The 21,288-nt window shown below is 40.1% G+C and overlaps 1 non-coding gene across 1 annotated transcript; it reads left to right on the top strand.

Annotated features, from left to right (window-relative positions):
- The first annotated feature begins 3,654 nt into the window (after positions 1–3,654).
- Positions 3,655–3,727, top strand: TRNAK-CUU. Its single transcript has one exon. It is a non-coding gene; the product is annotated as a tRNA-Lys (tRNA).
- The last annotated feature ends 17,561 nt before the right edge of the window (positions 3,728–21,288 follow it).

The following is a 21,288-nucleotide window of genomic DNA, read 5'->3' as shown; positions in this document are numbered from 1 at the left end:
GAGGATTAAGACTGCAATGTATACTAAATGATATGGAGTCACACTTGAACCTCTTCTGGAGATCAAGGTAGAAAATTACAGCATTTTTTCTACAGAGTTCTAGATGATAAGATGGTCAGAAAAATAATGTTCTTTATGCCTATCTTATTTATACATTTGAGTATTTCAAACTATAAATCCCTCTATAGCTAAGTGTAATATTTCTTTGATACCACCCACTGAATTTACTCTTTAAGTTTGCCTCATAAACTTCTGGCTCTACCAGGGAACTATAAATTAGTACACTATTCTTGGAACACCTTTACACCTCCTGTAAACATTAAATTTCTTGAGAAATCTGGAAGACCCAGAGGTAAGTCTAGATTACATATATTAAGATATTTTATGACGTTTAAGAAAGGTGCCTGTTCTAGAGCTTGTAAAAGCCTTGAGAAGAAACCTATAGATTAACATGGGGATCCTGCTGAAGACTAACAGATGTTGACTAAGGTCTCTGTTGAGTTCTATTTAATAATAAAAGAGTGAAATGCTGAAGGGAAAAGTAAAAAAAAAAGATAAGTCTCATCTGAAGGTCACATTTTTTCAGACTTATCAACAGATCTACTAAAGCCAATGAAAGACAAACCTGTCGAACATCTGCAGAACTGGTTTAGTCTAATTGCACACAGAAACAGGTTCCATAAATTCTGACAGATTAAATCTTTAGCAGAGAGTTCCTGTTTATTTGCTTATGTTTGCTGAAAGTCCCCTTAGTACTGTGAAATCATCATTTTCTACTTTTCTTGCTTCTGGGTGGCATGCTTAGAAAATTACTACTGGATTGCAACAATTATCCAACCCTTTTTTCTTATAGTAGTCATTCACTTTGCGCTACTTTTGAGTATAGGGTTTTATACTGCACCTCAGGTCTGAGGTTGTATAGCTCTTCCTGCATACTTCATCCCAGTGCTGCAGCATCCGAAGGAGGACCACGAATGTTAAGGGTCAGGATGGCAAGACATATAAGAAGCTCAAGTCCCCTGGTTTGTTCAGCCCAGAGCAGAGGAGCTGAGGGGAGGCCTGATGGCAGCCGCAGCTCCTCACATGGAGTAGAGGGGCAACACTGATCTCTGCTCACTGGTGACAGCCACGGGGCCCGAGGGAGCTGCATCAGTGGAGGGGCAACTGGGGATGAGGGAAAGGTTTCTCACAAAGTCCAAGTGGAATTTGGACAGCACTCTCTGAAATATGGTTTGACTTCAGAACACTGTTTGGAGCCAGGAGCGCAGGAGTTTGTCTCAATGATCCTTGTGGGTCTCTTTCAATTTAGGATATTCTATGATTCTTTATCAAGTCCACATCCAGAAGATATATTGAGGAAAGAGAATCAGACTGAACTTGGTTTCCTGTGCTGCGTGCGCTGCAACCTTAGTGCTCCTATTGGAGTGTGTGCTCCAACTCCTGTGTAGCTCACAGTGCCATTGAAAGGAGGCAGAGTGGCTTGGGAAGACCTCATGCATGGCCAGTCCTGACTTAGGTTTCTCCTGGGATGTAGCCCGAGTCCACAGCCAGGACTGGGAGCTGACATTACTCCTATGTTTCACAGTAAGGATGTTTCCCAGCACTACTGCCAGTGATATTAAGCAGCATATTGTTGTAGACACTCCTTTGAATCTTAGCCCTTAAACTAGAGGAATTTTGAAAATGAGATGTCAGAATGCATTTTTTATGGGGCCCTGGGACAACAAGAGAGTGTATTCTCTGTATCTATCTTTGCCATTACCTTTGCTGTTGTAACGTCTAAAATCTTCAGTATTAAATTCAGATATGTTTTCTGGCCCATTTATGCCATATAAGAGAAAAGAATGCCAGCTAAGTTAACAAGTGAACATCTCCTGGAGAGAGAAACAAGCTGGCATGTTAAATAAAACAGTTCTGTTAATACAGCTCTAGTGACATTTGCACAACACACACAGTGACACGCAGTGCTGATGACTCGTATTCCAGCTTGCCTTGAACTCCAGCAGAAGCTGTTACTCCCTGCATTAGGTTCATATGTTCGATTCTTCTTTGTATTAAGGCCAGTGGCTTCTATTTGCCCTTAGTAAATATCATTTTATTTGTTTTTTACTTTTATACATTCCCTTGTTTATATTATCTGAATTCTTACTCTGATCTTCAAAAGTTTATGAACCTTTTTGGCTGATGTCATACACACATTGTGCCCGTGCTGCTTGGAGGAGTAAATGGGATTGCTACTAGGACAGACTCTTTCAGAAGATCCCAGGACTTCCCAGAAAAATGAGACATTGATAGCTGTACAATGACAATTAGCATCAAATATGCAAGGAAGATTAGAGCAGTGGTTGAGCAGCAGCTGAAGAAAATAGTCAAAAAGTCAGAACAGCAACAGACCACAGAAGGCTTTAATGATAAATAGCTTTTAGTTAACAGTGGGAAGCATATGTGACAGAGGGACTGTAAGGGACACTGGATAATTTGAGGGTGGCGTACAGAGAAAATTATCATTGTAGCAGCCAAGTGAAGCAAGTTCAGAGCCAGAAAAGAATGCACAGTAATCATGCCAAGAGTTGCATGAGATGTTGAAATGTTTGAGCAAAATCTAGATGCCTGAGATAGCAGGGAAGGAAAATCTGTATGATTTACTTAGTAAGTAGGTACGAAATTATATTTTAGCTGGAGCAGCTGGCTTTCTGCATGTGCTTTTTCACAAGCACCTCTAAAATACCCAACCTAATTCCAGATGAGTGTTCAGTCATCATAGTTCCAGTCAGACATAGCAGTTTGCATGCTACATTATTCAGCTGTGAGTTTTTTCCCTATTTGGAAGGCTGTTCAGCTACCTGAATATGTTTAGTTACCTAAATGAGTTAACTCCACAGCATTTCTTATTATAGAGGGTAGATTTGCACTGAACAACCTAGCATTTGCTTGACTAAGAGCAAAGTATACTTTGAAACACAGACAAATGAAATTAGTTTTAAATATCCAAAATTCCTGCTGAAGGCACTGAAGTAAAAACAGAAAAAAAAAAAAATTCTGTGGTGGTATTTAGCATGACTGGTTCAGAGAGCCAAGACTCGTATTCTTCTTGTCTGCTTCCATTTGAATCACTTCTAACCCCAGGTCTCTCTTAAAAGGAGGAATGCACTTGATTCTTTAACAGTTAACTTTCATAAAAGGGCTTTGAAATCTTAGAAATGATACAAAAAGTGTTATACATGTGTATATACAGGAACATAGAGATCAGATGCTGCCACTTATAACTCTTCCACATATTTTTTCTGGCACAGGTGATTGAGGTCCTGACAAGGGGAGGTGCTCTGAAACTCACATAGACAAGGACTGGAGATGTGAAGGCTGGGAGCATTCTTGTCTGTGGGACCACAGATGGTAGAGCCCAGGCCATGAGCTGGGAACCAAAGAAATAACAGCACCGTAGCTGTGGACTTCAGGAGAGCAGACTGGCTTGTTTGCAGATCTGCTTGGAGGAATTGTGTGGCTTATGGCCTCAGGGAGAAGAGGAATACAAGAACTGGTTTATATTCAAGGATCACCTCCTCCACACCCAAGAACGGTTAATTTGGATACGCAGAAAGTGGTGCAAAGGTACTCGGTTAAGCTCTAACATCAATAGGAAATGTATAATTAGCAGCCCAGCTAGCTCAGTCGGTAGAGCATGAGACTCTTAATCTCAGGGTCGTGGGTTCGAGCCCCACGTTGGGCGCTTCAATTTGCCTGGGAAGATCCTGGAACAGATCATCCTGGATGACATGTCTGATCACATGAGGAATAGGCATGTGATCCGAGACAGTCAGCACGGCTTCAGCAGGGGAAGGTCATCTTGACCAACCTAGTGGCCTTCTATGATGGAGTGACAGCATTGGTGGACAAGGGAAAGGCGACTGATGTCATTTACTGGACTTGAGCAAGGCCTTTGATATGGTCCCCCACCACATCCTTACCTCAAAATTGGAGGGATGTGGATTTGATGGGTGGACCACTCAGTGGATAAGAAATTGATTGAAAGAGTTTTGCACTCGGGCTGGAGGAATCCCAGACATCCATACAGACTGGAAGGAGCGGTCCTTGAGAGCAGCCCTGTAGAGAAGGACCTGGGGTCTTGATAGATGAAAAACTTAGCATGAGCCAGCAACGTGCCCTTGCAGCTCAGAAAGCAAATGGTATCCTGGGCTCCATCAGAAGAGGGGTGGCCAGCAGGGACAGGGAGGTGATTGTCCCCTTCTACTCTGCTCTTCTGAGGCTCCATCTGGAGTACTGCGTCCAAGTCTGGAGTCCCCAGTACAAGAAAGACAGGAGCTGTTGGAGAAGGTCCAGAGGAGAGCCACAAATATGATCAGGGGACTGGAGCACCTCCACTATGAAGACAGGCTGAGGGAGCTGGGCTTGTTCAGCCTGGAGAAAAGAAGGCTGTGGGGTGACCTCATTGCAGCCTTTCAATACTAAAGGGAGTCTACAAACAGGAGGGGAATCAACTCTTTGAAAGGGTAGATAACAGCAGGACAAGGGGAAATGGTTTTAAGTTGAGGGAGGGGAGATTTAGGTTGGATGTCAGGGGAAAATTCTTTACAGAGAGAGTGGTGAGGTGCTGGAACAGGCTGCCCAGAGAGGTTGTGGATGTCCCGTCCATCCCTGGAGATGTTCAAGGCCAGGTTGGATGGGGCCCTGGGCAGCCTGGTCTAGTATTAAATGTGGAGGTTGGTGGCCCTGCATGTGGCAGGGCGGTTGGAGATTCATGATCCTTGAGGTCCCTTCCAACCCTGGCCATTCTGTGGTTCTGTGATGTATAAAAAGAGCAAACAGGGGTGGGTGACCCAGGAGGAATATAGAAATACTGCACAAGTATGTTTTGGATGGATTGCAAATGTCAAATTTCCTCAGTTCTCCTCAAACTTATTTTTGATTATTTGAGCTCTCACAGGTATGAAGCAAAGTTTCTGCAGATTCTATTCTTGCTTACTACAGGTTAAATCTAATGTAACTTCACTGAAGACTTTCAGTTATGATGCTGTAACACAATATAAACTGTGGCCTCTGCACTGCTAAAATCCAGTGGTTCAACTGTAAAAAATTATTGCCAAGCATTCCATGAGAAACATTTCAAAATCAGTGTAGTTTGTAACATAACTGCTACTTGAAAAATCAAATCCATGTCTCACATACACAGAACAGCCCTGAATAAACTAAAATTTAACTTTTAATGGCTGAAAATGGGTAATAGAAAGGAGCTGCTGAAACAGAAAAATTACTGGTAAATCTAAATACTTATGGAATTCCATAGTTACCATTTGTCTACAAACTCATTCAGTGCTATTTGGACTAGAAGACCTGAAATTTAAATATTTTGATTAAGAAAGCCATTTGTTAGAATTATCAGATCAAGTACTATTTCCTTAGCATTTATCTACTACTATTGCTGTACAGCACAAATCTGATGGCAACTGTTGAGAAATCAGGTAATGCACATGGCATGGTGCACTCACAAAGCATGGAAATAGGAAGGCCTAGGGACTCAGGCTTATACCTGGATACAGAAATCAATAAAATGTATAACACTGACAACAGACATTCATAATGTTTAGGCAATGAGTGTAAGATTATTTTGTCTTGCTGGCACAGTGACTAAGCTGAAAGATGGTTATCTATATTGGATATACTCTCTATTGCATACACACTATATGCTAACTATATTTGTGCTTAAAATGGTCTAAACTGTGGCAGATCTGAGAGTCGGGCAACGCAGGTAGCTAACAGCAAGTGCATCACAGCATGTTTTTGTCTCGCTCTTTGGAGATTTCCATTGGCCTAGCTGACTCCCCAGGAGCAGAAGAGCCAGGAGGGGCACTGCAGAAGATGGAGAGAATACCATTCTCTGTTCCCATGACACTATTCTTACAGAAAAAAAAAAAAAAAAAGGAGAGAGAGCAAGCATTGAGGAAAACAGCTTAACTCCTTCACAGCAGCACCCTGTGGAGGAGGATGGTACTCTGGCATGAAGCAGAAGGAGCAACCTACGCTGCAGATGATGCAACAGTGAAGGACAGAGTGAGGGGAACAAATTGAGCAGAGATATGGGGGAAGATACAGCTGTATGCAGGCAAGGTGGGTAAATGCAGTAGTGGAGCTTCTCCGATACATTTTTGGTGCTATTTTAAACACTGGATTACTTACAGAATCACATGAGCATAGAATTCTCCGAGTTGGAAGGGACACGTAAGGATCATAGAATCACCAAGGTTGAAAAAGATCTCCATGATCATCCAGTTCAATCATCCAACAGTCACCGATATTTCCCACAAAACCATGTCCCTCAGTACAACATCTAAATTTTCCTTGAACACCTCCAGAGGCAGTGACTCAACCACCTCCCTGGACAGTTTCCACTATGCCTCCTAGAGGATCCCTAAATGCCTTGGACCTTGGAATATGCTGGATGCTGTTGTGTTTCTGTTACCACAGGGTATTAGAATTTATATCACTCTTGGTATAATGGAAGCTTGAGAGACTTCAAGCAAATAATTCTGAAAACTCAGGAGATGGCCAAGGTGTTTTCTATCTGCTATCTGAAGCCTTGAGCTGACAAGGCTGCACTTAGAGTCTTTTATACTGATGCTTCTGTAGGTAGCATGAGGTACAAACGAAATTAGCCTCAATTAACCCTCTTCAGAGTATATCTTGAGACATTTCACATTGTTCCAAAATTTCCTGAATACACACTGCACATATACTAAATAAAGATGTAGTGCAACACAGAAATTGAATATTTCACAAAGTACACATGAGCTGATGTTTTATTTAGATTCTGCTTGTCACACACAGCAAAAATGCATTTGTTTTATTCAGAGAGGTTCTCTGCTAAGCAGGTACATCAGCCAAAACTGGTAATTTAGTTTTATTTTTAATGCAAATCCACTGCTCCCTCTGTCCCTGTTAAAGTATATACAGAGATGTGTGTATGTCTGTGTGGAAGAAATTGTAACTGTGTTTTGCTGTAATCGTGAGCTTTAAAACCCTGCCATCTATATTTTGCTTCTGTGATGTCACTTCAGGGACATTTTATGCTTTCAGTAAACATTGCCTTGAGGTTTTTGGAAATATACTGCTTCTTTAAACCAAGACAGAACAGATGGAAACTTCATTGCTTAAACAAATGGCTACAATTTTCTGCAGGGCAGAAAACAGTATCATGAACTTGACTGAGAGCTTAGGAAGCTTCCAGAAGCCTTTAATCTTTCTTTGCTGGCAAGAGGATTGAATTAAAACTTTTGATCATGAAACAGTTACAGAAATCCCTTTGTCCCTTCTCTCCTCCCTCCTTTTTTCTCTTTTTCTTTTTTTTTTTTTTTTTTTTTTTTCCAGCTTTGAAGCAAAGCACTGGCATTCCTGATTCCAATGACCTTTTGGATTAAATTGTTATGAGAGAGTTTTTGCATGACAATACATTTTCTTGCTAGCTGTTGAAATTTCAGTGCAGGCACAATAGCCCAGACTATTTCAACAAACTTCACATTACTCAGAAAGTTACCAACACTTGCAATTTTATCTGATGAGAAAGTGCTGCAAAAGATGCTATGATATGGTCTGCTATGCAAGTATTGCAATCTTGTAGCAATTTTCTTCCTTGAGAGAATACATAGAGCTAATTCTTGGCTATCTTAAACCAGGCAGAAGGAGGACTATCATTTTTCCATAATGTACAGTAATGTAAATTGCAACACATCTTCTAAGTCACGGTCTTTACTGATCTCAGCTCAAAACATGCTTGTATCTTTGAGGAAAAGAAAGGGGGAATAATCCTAGTGCTTTTGCAGCTGTTTTAATTTAACTGCACTGATAAAACACATCTAGAATAAGGTCTCTTGGAGGAGTTCCCAGCCATAACAGTTATCTATAAATTAATGGGAGCGATATACTTGCTTGTTTAGCAAAGTATGTACAATAGCTTAGAGCAGATAACAGAAGTCACATCTGCTGGAGGATATTTGCAATATGTATACGCAAAGGTGAGCCATCATCAGGAGTCACTTATTGTGGCAATGCAGTTGTGGCGCTACTACTATATATAAGAATAAAGCATTGAGCTTAGCTAGAAAAACAACCTCAATACATTTCTGAGAAGCAACCTTAATGAGACTAACTATGTGTGGCCCAGGGCTTGAACTGTTCTTACTAGCACTGTATCATTTAACTTCATTTTGACAAACATTCAGCCTTGCATTCATTGCACCCACAAAGCATCCACATGAGGTGTGCACAGGTCATGTTGTTTTGGCACTGCTTCAGCAGCTGTATGTAACTAAAGTACAGCTGAGTTCTGTGCCATTGTGAAACTAAGCCTTAGGAAAAAAACGTTAATTTTCCTCCATTAATTAGATCTGAAGGTGGGAAGGGGGCATGGCAGCTAAATGTGCTCAGATCCTGCCCACTTCCCAGAGCTGACAAAAACAAAGCCTCAGTTCTGCTCATAAAGTAAGATGTGAATGTAGTGTGAAAGTAGAGCATGATGAGTCTCTGGGCAACAGCAAGGCACAAAGGAAAACAAGAAGAGAATAGCAGAGGGACGCCATGGGTGTGCTTAGTGGGGAGTAGAAGTAAAGTGGTCTCAATCTTGTCTAAGTCCAAGGTTCTTTCGTTAGTATCTTTGATGAAGCTGGAGGAGGCACTGAAGAAAGGGAAATGGGTAAGTTTTGTTTAAAGGGTGCTTTTTGTATTTGTGAAAGGAAAGATGAGGAAACTTGTTTGGAAACATAATCAGCGTATATGGGAGGCTGATAAACCAACTGCCAATGAGAATTTTACCTCCCAGCACTCATGGACTTAGTAAAAGAAGTCTGAGAAAGATCATGAAATTAGCTAGTGAAAGTACTAAAAAGACAAATATCAGGTGTTGATATTTTGGCTTGAATGGAAATAGTTTTCTTCACAATAGCTGGTAGGATACAGTGTTAGATTTTGGATAAAACCAATATTGATAACACACTGATGCTTTAGTTACTGCAGAGCAAGCTTACGTACAGTCAAGGATGTTTCAGCTACTAATGCTGCCCTGCGAGCGAGGAGATGGGGATGCACAAGGAAGGAAAAGAACCAGGACAGCAGACCAAAATTGACCAAAGAGGTGTCCCATATCATGTGGCATCATGCTCAACATTAAAACCGGGGGAAAGAAAGAGAACAAGGGAGATTTCAGAGTGATCATTTTTGCCTTCCTAAGAGACTGTTATGTGCAATGAGCCCTGCTTTCCTGGGAATAGCTGAACAACTGCCTGCAGATGGGAAGCAGTAAATGAATTCCTTGTTTTTCTGTGCTTCACACACAGCTTCTGCTTTACCTAGTAAGCTTTCTTTATTTCAATACACACACTTTTACCTTTCTGATTCTCTCCATCCAGTGTTAGCAGGTGGGGTTTTGTAAGCAAGTGGCTCTCTGGTACTTATCTGCTTAGCAAGGTTAAAATACAAGAAGTTGCTTATACATAATGCAGTAGTTGTAAGCCAGTGAAAGGGCTATATAAACTAATATCAGGGTAGTCAAATATCAATCTACCACTGCAATAGCGTTCTGCATAGATAGGAATAGGACAAGCCTCCTTTACTCAGCAAGGAAAAAGGATATTGCAAAAACTGAGTCATAAAATGACTCCTATGAAAAAGCCTGAGAAAGTTGAGTGCCTCAGCCTGGAGAAGAGAAGGCTTCAGGAAAACCTTACAATGGCTACATAATGTCTACAGGAAATATGGGGAGGGACATTTCAGTAGAGTTTGTAGTGACTCAAGAATTAATGGCTGTAAACTAAAAGACAGTAGATTTAGTTAGATATAAGGAAGGAATTTTTCATCTGAGTGTGGTGTGGCACTGAAGCAAGTTCCCTGGAGAACCTGCAGTTGTTCCAACCCCTGGAAATGCTAAAGGCATGGCTCGGTGGAGCTTTGGGCAATCTGGTCTATTGGACCATGGCAGAGTGGTTGGAACTAGGTGTTTTTAATGTCTCTTCCAACCCAAGCCATACTGTGATTCTATGATGAAATAATGTTAGATTAGATGAACTTTACATATGTAGATGAGACATTATCCAGAAAGAAACTTGAGGAAATATATGATCATGAATACAGATCTGCAAATAAGTCAGTCAATGACTGCACCTAGACAGTGAGCCCAAGTGACTGGTGGACTGATGATATCTACAATGACCAAAAAGTCAATAGGAAAAAGCTGTGCTAAAATCAAATACTTTCAAGTTTAGTCCTTTCTGAGCTTTAGTCTTTAGCTGTTGTTTTAGTCAGTGCTAAGAATAGGGTCTGAGATTTTCAATAGATTTATTCTTATTTACACTGGGTGATTATCTGGCTTATTAAAGCATAGATTGGACAGTGCAGGTCCTGCATGTAAATTCTGTACCACATGGACAATAGTTCAAGCACAAACTAATGTACTAATGTACACACGCAAGTATATGTATATATATAATATACAGTGCACGTACACACATACAATGAATACTATACATTCTTCAGAAGAGCTGTGCTATACACAGCATCTTCAAAGGGGTCTCCAAACATCTCCTTAAAATGTCCCACATAATTTCTTTTCCTTAAGACTAACTCTATTTTTTCTTGAGCTCAAGAAGGCACCTCTTCGAATTAGTTTGGATAATGACTTGCTGGGTATTTCTGAGTATAAAACTTCTGTTTTTCCTCGATTTCCCTTCATCTGTAAAAAGAGTACAGTAATACTAACTTTACTTGTAAGACATTTTGAGAACAGATGAAAAGCACCGTATAAGATGTAGGCTCATCAGTACCAGGTTTTTTGACATATCACAATTGTATTTGCACATAAGAGACATGTCATTGAAGACAAGTTGGTTTCTTACCTTTTTAAAAATATCAAAGTGTAGTATAGAAAAAAGTTTATATACAAGCTTTGCCAAAGAGTGAAAGAGACTGAGAGAAGTCTTATTCTAGCTCATGTTCTTATTTCTTGAAATGCAGCCAGTCCTCATACTAAGCTACCTGGTTTGCCAAAGCCAAGTCCCACTCATTCAAAGACTCTCCAGTATCTTCAATAGTTGGTGTTCAAGTGAAAACTTCACTTACATCCTGAAATGTTGTCATTTTCCCTTTCTCATCACTGGAAATTCTATTGCCTATGTATGTGCACAAATTCAAGCCAAACACATTTTGGGCTTAGACCGTATGATTGAGGTCTTATGGGATAAACATCTATCCCTCCAAAATCTAAACAAACAAACCGCTTTGACAAACAGTCTGCTTGAAATAGCATGCCAGAATGTATAACAGTGGATAATATATTCATTTTCTTTCAGTCTGCTGCCTGCATGAGACAGCTTTGGGAATGGAACCTTTCAAATTTTGTGTGTAGGTGGTAATGAAAGAGGGGCTAGAAAAGTAGCAGAAAAAGTTATTCTTTCACATTTTTAATTTAAATAAGAACTCACATTTCAGATTTAAGGTGTAGTAACATTTCATTATACTGTCTATAAGCTGTGAAACCTACAAAAGTTGTCTCATAAAGAATTTCAAGTTTTATCCAAGATCAAGGAACTCAATGAAAGGCAAACATTTTTTTTTTTTTTTTGCCCATTAGCAGAAAAAGTCAGAGCTCTCATACACGAGACAAGCTGTTTCAACAACAGAGAGAAAAAAAATACCAGAGACTTCATATCCTGTGCAGAGGGTGAAGAAATTAACAACATAAAATCCCCAAACTAGCTCTTCTGCTTATATTAAATAAAAAGTCCTTTTCCTTTTACTTGTCCAAGATCTCATCAATACATGACCTTCAGAGACTGACTAGCAATGGCATAGTCTGCAACATGCAGATGTATCAACTTACATAACACGAGCAGTCTTCTTCACAGCACAAACATCCTCATTATTTCCAAAATCCATTCTCTTGCAGAAACATGAATTTAATTTTTACTCCTTAAGATAACGAGAGTATCTGTTCCCATTGCCCCTCAGTAGTATGAGTGTATACTTCATCTTATTCCCTACCACCAGAGCTAACATCGGCAAACACTTTCTATCTAAAAGCAGCAACAACAGCAATCCCAAGGGCATTTTTTATTGTTCTCTTTGTATTGACAAATTTGTGTTGTTGGGAAGCCTTTATAAAGAAAAGCCAATGGTGCTTTCAATTAAGATAAGAAACCTTCAATTCATTAAGAAATATGAAGGATTAATTTTGGCCCCATCTTCTCTTCCATTATGGCATACAAAATGCTGGAAGCATGATGACTTTTATCCGAAGTGAAGAATGGAGAAAACTTAAGGAATACTCTATAGGACATCTGCCTATTTTGTACCCTATTTTGTGGGGTAAGGGGAAACTTCTGTTCATCTGATTTCTAAATACCAATGCATGTTTTTTTCTTTATGTGCTTAAAAATCATGAATATATTGCTTTTCATTTTATGTTGCATTTATAATAATCCCTTGTATCGTCCATCAGCCAGCACAGGGCTCAAGTTCATCAAAAAAGGAAGTAAATAATAACAATTAATCTGTCCAGTGTTAGTTAATAATAGCATGAACTACTTCATGGAGCCAGGAGTAATCACTGCAAAGTGCATTATCCAGCAGACGAGGAAACCTGATTTATAAATCCAGCTGTCAGCCTGCAATCTAGTGGTGTCTGCACATGTTATGGAAAACTCTAGCAATTTGGAAATGAATCCACTGAATATTCTGGAAGAGAGATTGCTGTTATCAGCAGCTACATCTACACTCCTCTAGGGAACCCTCAAGTGCTGCCCCACTACCTTCTCTAATGCTCTTCATTTCTCCTTCACACACGCACTCCCAAAAGAAATGAAATGTCATTGGGGATGTCAGTTCTTTACAAACTTTTCCATGCTAACATCTTGCTGCACAATACCTGTATCTGCCACAGATATCTGCCTTGTATCTGATAAATGTTCTTTTATTTTCATCAGGCCTATAGGAAAATGCATCTTTAGGCATCCCATCTATTGAGGCGTAGCAACACACACACTAGTCTGTGTTATTCAAAACAGCTTGGGATTCCTGAAGTGCAGTACAACGCCACACCATCCCTGGTGTATGATCAGAGGAAAGCCTTTCTTGACAGAGCAAGTTCGTCACCCAAAGTCCAGACAGTGGAAATTAGCCATGCTACACCCTCATGTGATGCAACAATGGATACTCCCTCTCTGCCTTTTCGTGCTCCTCTCACAGGTTTTATCTCACATCCTGTCCTCTGGGTCCTCTTCTCTCCTGCAGCTCCCTTAGTGCCCAATAGTCTGAAACTGCAGTCGCCTCTGAGCTAGGTGATAATTTGGGTTCTTTGGCAAGCTGGCTATCTGCACATTCCTGCCTGCTGCCACTGCTAGAAGCTCCTCTTCGGCATCACAGTCACATCTGAGAGCTGAGCCCAGGCTAGGAAAGGCCTTGTGGGGTAGAAGTGGTCTCACACTGTTCATCAGCTTCAGGAGAGGAATACTGCTTTGGTCACCTCAAACAGTAGTGTGTTGGAAGGCTGTGGCCATCTTTATCTCTGTAGATCCTATTTTTCAAAGTAAACAGTGTCCTGATGATGTGTGTCTTGATTTCCCACTAAGAAGGGGTCATATGTATATAATTATCGACTCAACTGTAGCATCCCTAGAGAAGACCTCCAGAAGGTGGGTGTACCAATAGTCTGGTTGTAAGGGGCATTTGGGCACTCCTTAATAGTGTGATTGTAGTCTTGTAAACTCATCAAGGAGCAAATCAGGGCCCCGTTTTATCAGACAGGGATGTGCAGGCAGCAGCCAATTCATCCTTTCAGGTAGATCCAGTCTTCAGTGGTACAGCTGGCATCTTTCCATCTTCTGTGAGTAAGTAATAACCTTTTTTGAATGGTACAAACCTGCAGTTTCTGAAGAAGCACAAAATACAGTTTGGCATCATGTTGCGGTTGAGTGGACTGCAAAATCTGTGAGCATCTGTCTAGGAGCTCCTTGTCAGAGAGCCAGGCCAAGCACACTCAGGGTGAACATGACAGCTGAGCATCTGAACAGAAGCTTGGAGAGTACTCCTGTGGCTGACCAGCATGAGTAGCTGGCAAACATAAGGTTGTTCATACAAAATAATTTGAATGCTTTCCTTTGGAAGATGGTATAACAAAGAATGACTAAAGAACTACAGCATCAGATGCTTAATGACTAAAAATAGGTAAGGATAGATCTCTTAGTGCATGGAGATGGAAAGACAAAGCAGTTTTTGCAATTTGATTAATCTTTGGGAGTAAGAAAAGAATAACATAGTTTTCAGACCATCCATCTTAATTGCTCATTTAATTGCTTAATTCTCAAACAAAAGCATAGCTACTTAGGCTTAATTTAAGAAGGAGGACGTCTCTTGCTTTCTGCTGTATCATCAGGAAGGTGATTTTTATTTTTTTGAGATGTATCAGTTTGAATAGAAAATATGAGATCTTTTACTGTGGCTGTTTTGTGAACTTCTTGCCCATTTCACCTAACCACCCTGGATTTTAGTTCTTTCTTCAGATTTTTCTTGTTAATGATGCCATTTTCTCCAGTTCCAACACTTTTTTTTTTTTTTCCTCTCCAGTGTCTGCACTACAGTCTGTGCTAAAACAGCAAAGTTTTGTAGGCAAGAATATATATATAATAGCAGTTACATAGGCAGGAACTCAGAACACCTCATTTTCATTCCTACTTCAACCAGCAATGAGCCATATGACTCAAAATGCCAGCTCTCACGCTCCCCCCCTTGCACTTCAGTCCTAAATGGAAAGATTACAGTGTCAAGAGGTAGTGTTTTTGTCTCCCTTGCATTTACAAGTATTTTGCATGCTACAAACATAATTTGGAAGGTTTTTAAAGCTTACCTCCCCCCAAAATCCCCTTTTTTTTTTTTTTTTTTTTTTTTTTTTTTTTTTGCATGTCAATCAAGAGGCTATACATTCAAATCACCTAGCTTTTTATACATAGTATCTTATATTAGAATACAGTTGCACATGCCCATTGAGACTACCTATTTCTTATCAATTGCTCCCTCATGTGGAGATCTGTTAATATTATGAATAGTTAATGTAAAGTGCTTTTCCATAATACACACGAGACCAAGAGTTTGCTGGCTATTAATCCGTTTTTTATACAACTATGTGAATAACTGGGTTTCATGAATGTAACTGCTTGTTCCCACCAAGGGAGTCTCCCTGTTCCACAGTAGAAGAGATGTTCTGCAGGACCGATGTATCTGGGAAGTGTGCTGTAAGCAGCAACTGGAGCATTAATGCCACTACAGTATTGTGTTTGGGGCCATATTGTCTGTTGCTGTTTTTACAAATGGATGTTTCCTGTGGATGTGGCACTAAACTGTGGGTGCCACAGCAAAAGTTCCTGGCCTTGTCATTCCCGTCAGGTATACATATCCGATAATGAACAATAGCTGCCATGACTTTCTGCATTCCTGGCTTGTTATCTTGGTATACATGAGAGAGCTTGTCAAATTTGAAAGAAAAAAAATATGTCACAATAGTAAGACTTGCTGCAAGCTATAATACCACATCTCATGAGCAGATAGGATAAACTAGAGAGCTGGAGTGCCAGACCACCGGATCAGTATCATGTAGTTGTTATCTCTAATCAGTGTGGCTTTGAGCATGATGCTTGTACCTGCCAGGTGAAGTACTCCCAGGATCACTCCCTACCGCTAACACAGATTCAACTTACTCTGTACCATCACTACTCTATTATACACAAGCAGAAATGGACTAACACTGCACACTTCTTTCTTGATAGTTTGTTATTGCCTACTCTGGAGCTACCAGACTGTAAGATTTTAACTTACAAAGATCTGGCTTCAGCTTCACCTCATGGATCGAAATATCAGGTATATACCTGCTTTTGATCAAAATAGGTGGTGTGAGTGATTTAAACTGGAAAATGGTCATTTACTTGTTTGCTTCTTTGTCTTTAAAAAATGTCTTTGGCTTTTTTCTTCTTTTCTTTATGTAAATTTCTAACTAAATTCCTTCGGGGCTTTAATTTTCCGCAAATTATATGTATTTACAGAATATTTAGGAAAAAGTAACAAAGGTCTTTTTTGTTTCACTTCATCCCATTGCTTGGAATATCAGTTCTAATAAAACAAGTCTCAAGAAAGATTAGATAAGAAAACCTTGAATACTAGGTGAACTCCCACGAGCATAGGAACTATACAAAACATGGCTAACAGTCAAGGTTAATGAGAGGATAATATGTCCTACAATGAATATATATTGGGTGGAGCAACGTTTTTATACACACCAGTTTCTTGTAGACACAGTCTGTAATGCACATATATAACTAATTCAAATATATTAGTTAACTTCAGCTTTAGTTATGTGATAGACCACTTATATGAACTTTTCTCTCACAGACCCACTCAGTATGTTTGACTACTCAGGTAGAAAGGAGAAAACTCAAAATGACCTCAGAGTATCACATCTTCTTTTAATGTCAGATTGATGACTTTTTTCTTCCCGCTCTACTGTGCCTTTTTTGCAGTAATGTGCAAAAAACCTGGAATAAAATCTCCAGTGTGTAATGCATAGCTGATTTTATTTTATTTTTTTTACTTCAAACCCTAGCAATTCAAAGCCAAGTAAACACCAGCAGGCTGCATTCACTTACACTATGCGTGTTGATGCTAATTGCTGTTCCCTAAGCATTTTACATTGTTTGCACAAAATAGCATTGCTTGCCTTCTAACAGTCAGTTCAATGACAGCTGAAATGAGTTTATCTCATACTGCTTAGTGTCAGGTGCATTCTTACAGCTTTCCTGTCTCCTTTTGAGGGCTAATTAAGGCATTCTACTCCCTTGTTTAATATTTACATTTAAACAGCTGCATCTCATTTGGATATAATGCAACGATGGCACCTGGCTTTCTTTTCCTGAGTTAATTCTGGGAGCTTTTTTTTTTCCTCCCCCTCCCTTCACTAAAGATCTAAAGTGGTTATTTTTGTGCTTATGTAGGGAAATGAACCAAAGCGGCTGTAAATGGAAAGAGCTGCTATTCATTCACAAACAGGGCGCATCTTCCCAGGCTTCTTCGCAGCAAGTCTCCTTAGGATACACGAGATGAGAGCAGAATGCAAAGCAGCATCCTTGAGGCTTTTATCAGGCTGCTCTGTTGGCTCTGTTGGTTGGGTCCTGCTCTCCACAGGGGAGTTTGTTCATTGTTCCAGTGGTGTTTTGCTTTTTTTTTTTTTTTTTTCCTCCACGTGAAATGAGAGTTTGCAGTAAAAAGAACAAAGCCTAAGCATTACGTCAGTAGAAGCACATGGCAAATGTGCATCTGGCAATTCCATAAAACCTCTTAGATCTTAGTAGGAAACAGAGAGGTGCAGCCTGCTCTGCCTTCACAGCTCCCCAGAGGCTCAGGTTTTCTATGCAGATCTCCCAATGGGGAGAGCAGGCCAGGATTGATCAGGCACTTTTCACAATGTTAGGACCTGGTAGATGTACTGCCTTTTCAGCTTCCTTCCATATCTGCAGATGTCCAACTCTACCTAGGTAACTTTTTAACATTATGGAAAAGAATGAAACATTCTTCCCAAGAAACTATGCAAGGACTAAAGAGCAAAGAACTAGCTTCATATCATAGAATCACAGAATCATAGGTGTTGGAAGGACCTCTGGAGATTGAGTCCCATCCTCTGATAAAGCAGGTTCCATAGGAAGGCATCCAGATGGGTCTTGAATATCTTCAGAGAAGGAGACTCCACAACCTCCCTGGAAATATCTCCCTGGATTAAATACTCCCTGGAGTATGTCTCTATGTGAGAAATATCAATACCTTTTTTTTTTTTTTTTAATCAGTAAATTGCTATTGGAGACAACACACATTAAATGTGTTTTATAGCAGTAGTGCACTGAAGTGTGGTAATGCAGGTAGTCAGTAATAATGACATAAACGCATATGAGAACTAATGAAGGTGGAAAAAAATACTGTGATCATAAGTTTAAAGGCTATAACTTTCTAACTAAGCAGTTGATTTCACTCTCTCAAAGGGGAGAGAGAAAGAAAGGCCTTTACCCCTCAGAACACGCTGAAAAGAGAAGTAATTGAATTTGGGCTGAAGGCAGGGTATGGGAGCTGCTCCACAGCTGCAGAGCACTGCTCTGTGGGCAGGCTGCTGAAGGACAACAGGGGATGGATGCACTTTGCCAGGGAGTTTCACAAAGACCTGGTGATAGAGCAGGCTTGGGAGCTTGAGGCTGGTTTTTCTTGCTCTGCCAGGACTGGATCAGCCTGCAGATGGGTCCCTCTGTTTTGGCTTAAGTCTATCTATGCTCTTCATCCCTTCCCATGGAGGATCCAGACTGGAAGCCCCTTCTCCCATTCCCATGTTCTTATTTTGCACCTGCTTTTCAACCCTAATTTTCCATGGTATGATGACTCCTCAGCCTGTCACCTTCCTCTCAGTGCCTTCTCTCTTATAGTCCACTCCTTCCTCTCATTCTTCCTCCTCCTCCCTTCTGCCAGCTTTAAGCTCCTTGAGCTGAAGTGCAGTTCCTTCCTAACACCTCCTCATTTCCTTTCTGATTTCAGAGAAATAACTTACTTCCAGCTTCCTAAGAGTCATTTTGGAGAGCTTCAAGAGATGCTCTGCTCACTCAGGCAGGGACAGATCTGTAACAACAAAAACTGGAGGAAAATAAGATAAATCCTGCCTGAATAATGCTCAGTACAGGAGTATGAGAAGACTTTTTAGCAGATTTAATTGTGGAGCTACAGCAAGTCTCAGCATGTGTAAATTGCATTTTTTCCCAGAGGGCTTGTATCTGGGCAGGTTTTCAGAAATGACAAATGGCACATTTGGTCCTGGAGGCCAGACCCTTCCAATCCAAATTTCAAATCTATGCATGAAATTATGGGACAGTAAAACCTCTGAACAGGAAGAGCACCAAGGGAGCCTTCACCTGACTATGTATGAATATCTTTATCTGAACATGCAGTTACTGAACATCAAGAACCCTACAGATAGAAGTAGGCAGGCACTTCTAAGACAAATTACTAAAATAGTCCAAATGCATAATGAAGCTTCTGTTCATTACAAAGATTTACCAGAAAGACTTCATATGCAAACAACTTTTCCATAGATATCGAAAATAAGGTGAAAGGATCTGATATCTACCTGAGCAATCTCCTTTCCAATTTCTTTCTCAAAAATACCCAAGGGATATTCATGCAACCATTCTATGCAGAAATAAGTGAGCCCTGACTACTGAGTATTACCAAAGTATTTTTTATGGAAAGAGCCAAGCAATCCTAAAAACACAAGCTGCTCCTTGCTACCCAGACTGTTATTATTCATCTTTTCAACTGGAAAACATCAACCTTTTATGTTACAGCAGAAGTACTCTGTCTCTTAGGGACAAGATTGCACTGAGCACAATCCTCATCACACATTCTGCATACTTAAGTTTACCGTTTCCTCTAACATAATAATATAACCACATAGGAACTAATCATAATGTTCATTATTTAAAAACTGAAGCTTTTTGTACAGCCTGACCTTCTTTGCACAAAAGCTTGTGACCAACTTGAACAGTATAGCAAAGTTTGGAATAAGGAGTTGGTGTCATTGCCAGCTTTTATTATGATAAAAAATGAGAAATAAATGAAGCGGTTGTCATCGTATTCTGGTTTTAATGGAATTTTCTCTCCATTGGAAGAGTCAGCTCCATCAGTACCAAAACTTGCCTCAGGAATATATTGATTTTAACAAACAAGTATCAAAAGGCAGTCTTTAAATCTCTGAGTTTAATTCAAGTGATTTTGAAGTGCTTCATGGAGAGTAACTGAATAATTTTTGAATTTGAGTAATTGCATTCAATAAATGTTTCTCTGAGAATGTAAAAGCATTTTACTCAGGTTTGTAAATTTTGTTCCACTTCAGCTTCTGGATTACCATTTTCATTCTGTGACTGTGCATTGCATTTCTCCCAATCCAGGTTGGCAGGCATCTTTCACTTCAAATCCCTCTTTTTATTATTAATAATAGACCTTGACCTGTTCTCTCTTTCAGAAGCTGTTCAGCCTGCATCAAGTCGGCATGTGGGGAAGATAATACATGGTTTGATCCATGTTAAAAAATCATAGTGACATTTTCTTTGAACAGCAGTAACTCACTCTATGGAGCAGGAGCTTATATCCCAATGAAAACTTAAACAAAAAGATCTTTTGAAAAATTGTTTTTCTCACAAACTAAAAAAAAAAAATTTTGAACCCATTTCAGTTCCTAATGCTATATCCTCTCGCCACACAGCAGAGTTCACTCCCCTCAGCAGCTATGGGACACAAGGGATCAGTGCTACAGCCCCGCAGTAACAGAGCACATTCAGGATTCAAGAGTGCCTGGAAGGGCCAGCACTGAGACTGGGAGGCATTTTGTCCTCTCTGTGACTGTCTTTCAGAAATCTAGGTTGTGCAAGGGTGGGTTTTGTTTTGTTTTGTTTTGTTTTATGGAGAATGTCAAAATAAGATGGAGAAAAACAAAAGGATACTGGAGTGAGAAGGGAAAATGGTGACTTACAGCCAGGTAGGAAAAAACTTAGGATTTATAGGAAATATTGGATATGTAAACTGAAATTAAAACCAGTGGGTTGTTGTACAGCTAGCAGCTGATTAAGATAGTTGGATATATATGTGATACTGGGGAGTTAGGGCTCGTATCTCTTTCTATTCATACTTTCTGATAAAATACTTTGTCAAATGATCAGAAAACACCAAGGGGGTGGACCAAAGCCACAGCTGAAGAAAGGGAACAGATGAAGAGGGTACAGTGGAGGCAGACAATCAATGAGCTGGGGCTGTGAAGGGGAAAATACTAAGGTCAGTGTTAAGACTGACAGAGCACCTGAGAGAAAGGCCAAGTTGTCTTGAGACTGGAAACCTTCACAGGGAATAGGAGTTTCTGTGGTGTTACATCAAGGTGGCCTTTAAGAGATTTCTGGTATCATGGTTATGCTGGCCAATTTGTACCCATCCTACTCAGCTATTTCCTGCCACTGTAACCAATCCACCTGTATGAAGAAGGGGATACTAGAGCAATGTTTTGTCAATCGTTTATGCTTGTCCATCTAAATGGGGCAATCTAATGCTGAAAGGATGACAGTCTGTGTGGAAATAAATCTATTACCTGAAGTCATGTGCTGAGTTCTGACCATACTGCAGCAAAAAAAGACACAAGAGATAAAAGATGATTCCAGAGAAATTGATTGA

This window comes from Lagopus leucura, unplaced genomic scaffold (assembly GCF_019238085.1).
Source record: "Lagopus leucura isolate 7727_CA_CO unplaced genomic scaffold, USGS_WTPT01 Super-Scaffold_702, whole genome shotgun sequence".
NCBI classification, from domain to species: domain Eukaryota; kingdom Metazoa; phylum Chordata; class Aves; order Galliformes; family Phasianidae; genus Lagopus; species Lagopus leucura.
The sequence above is the reverse complement of the archived record's forward strand: the minus strand, read 5'-3'. Positions and strand labels throughout refer to the sequence as shown.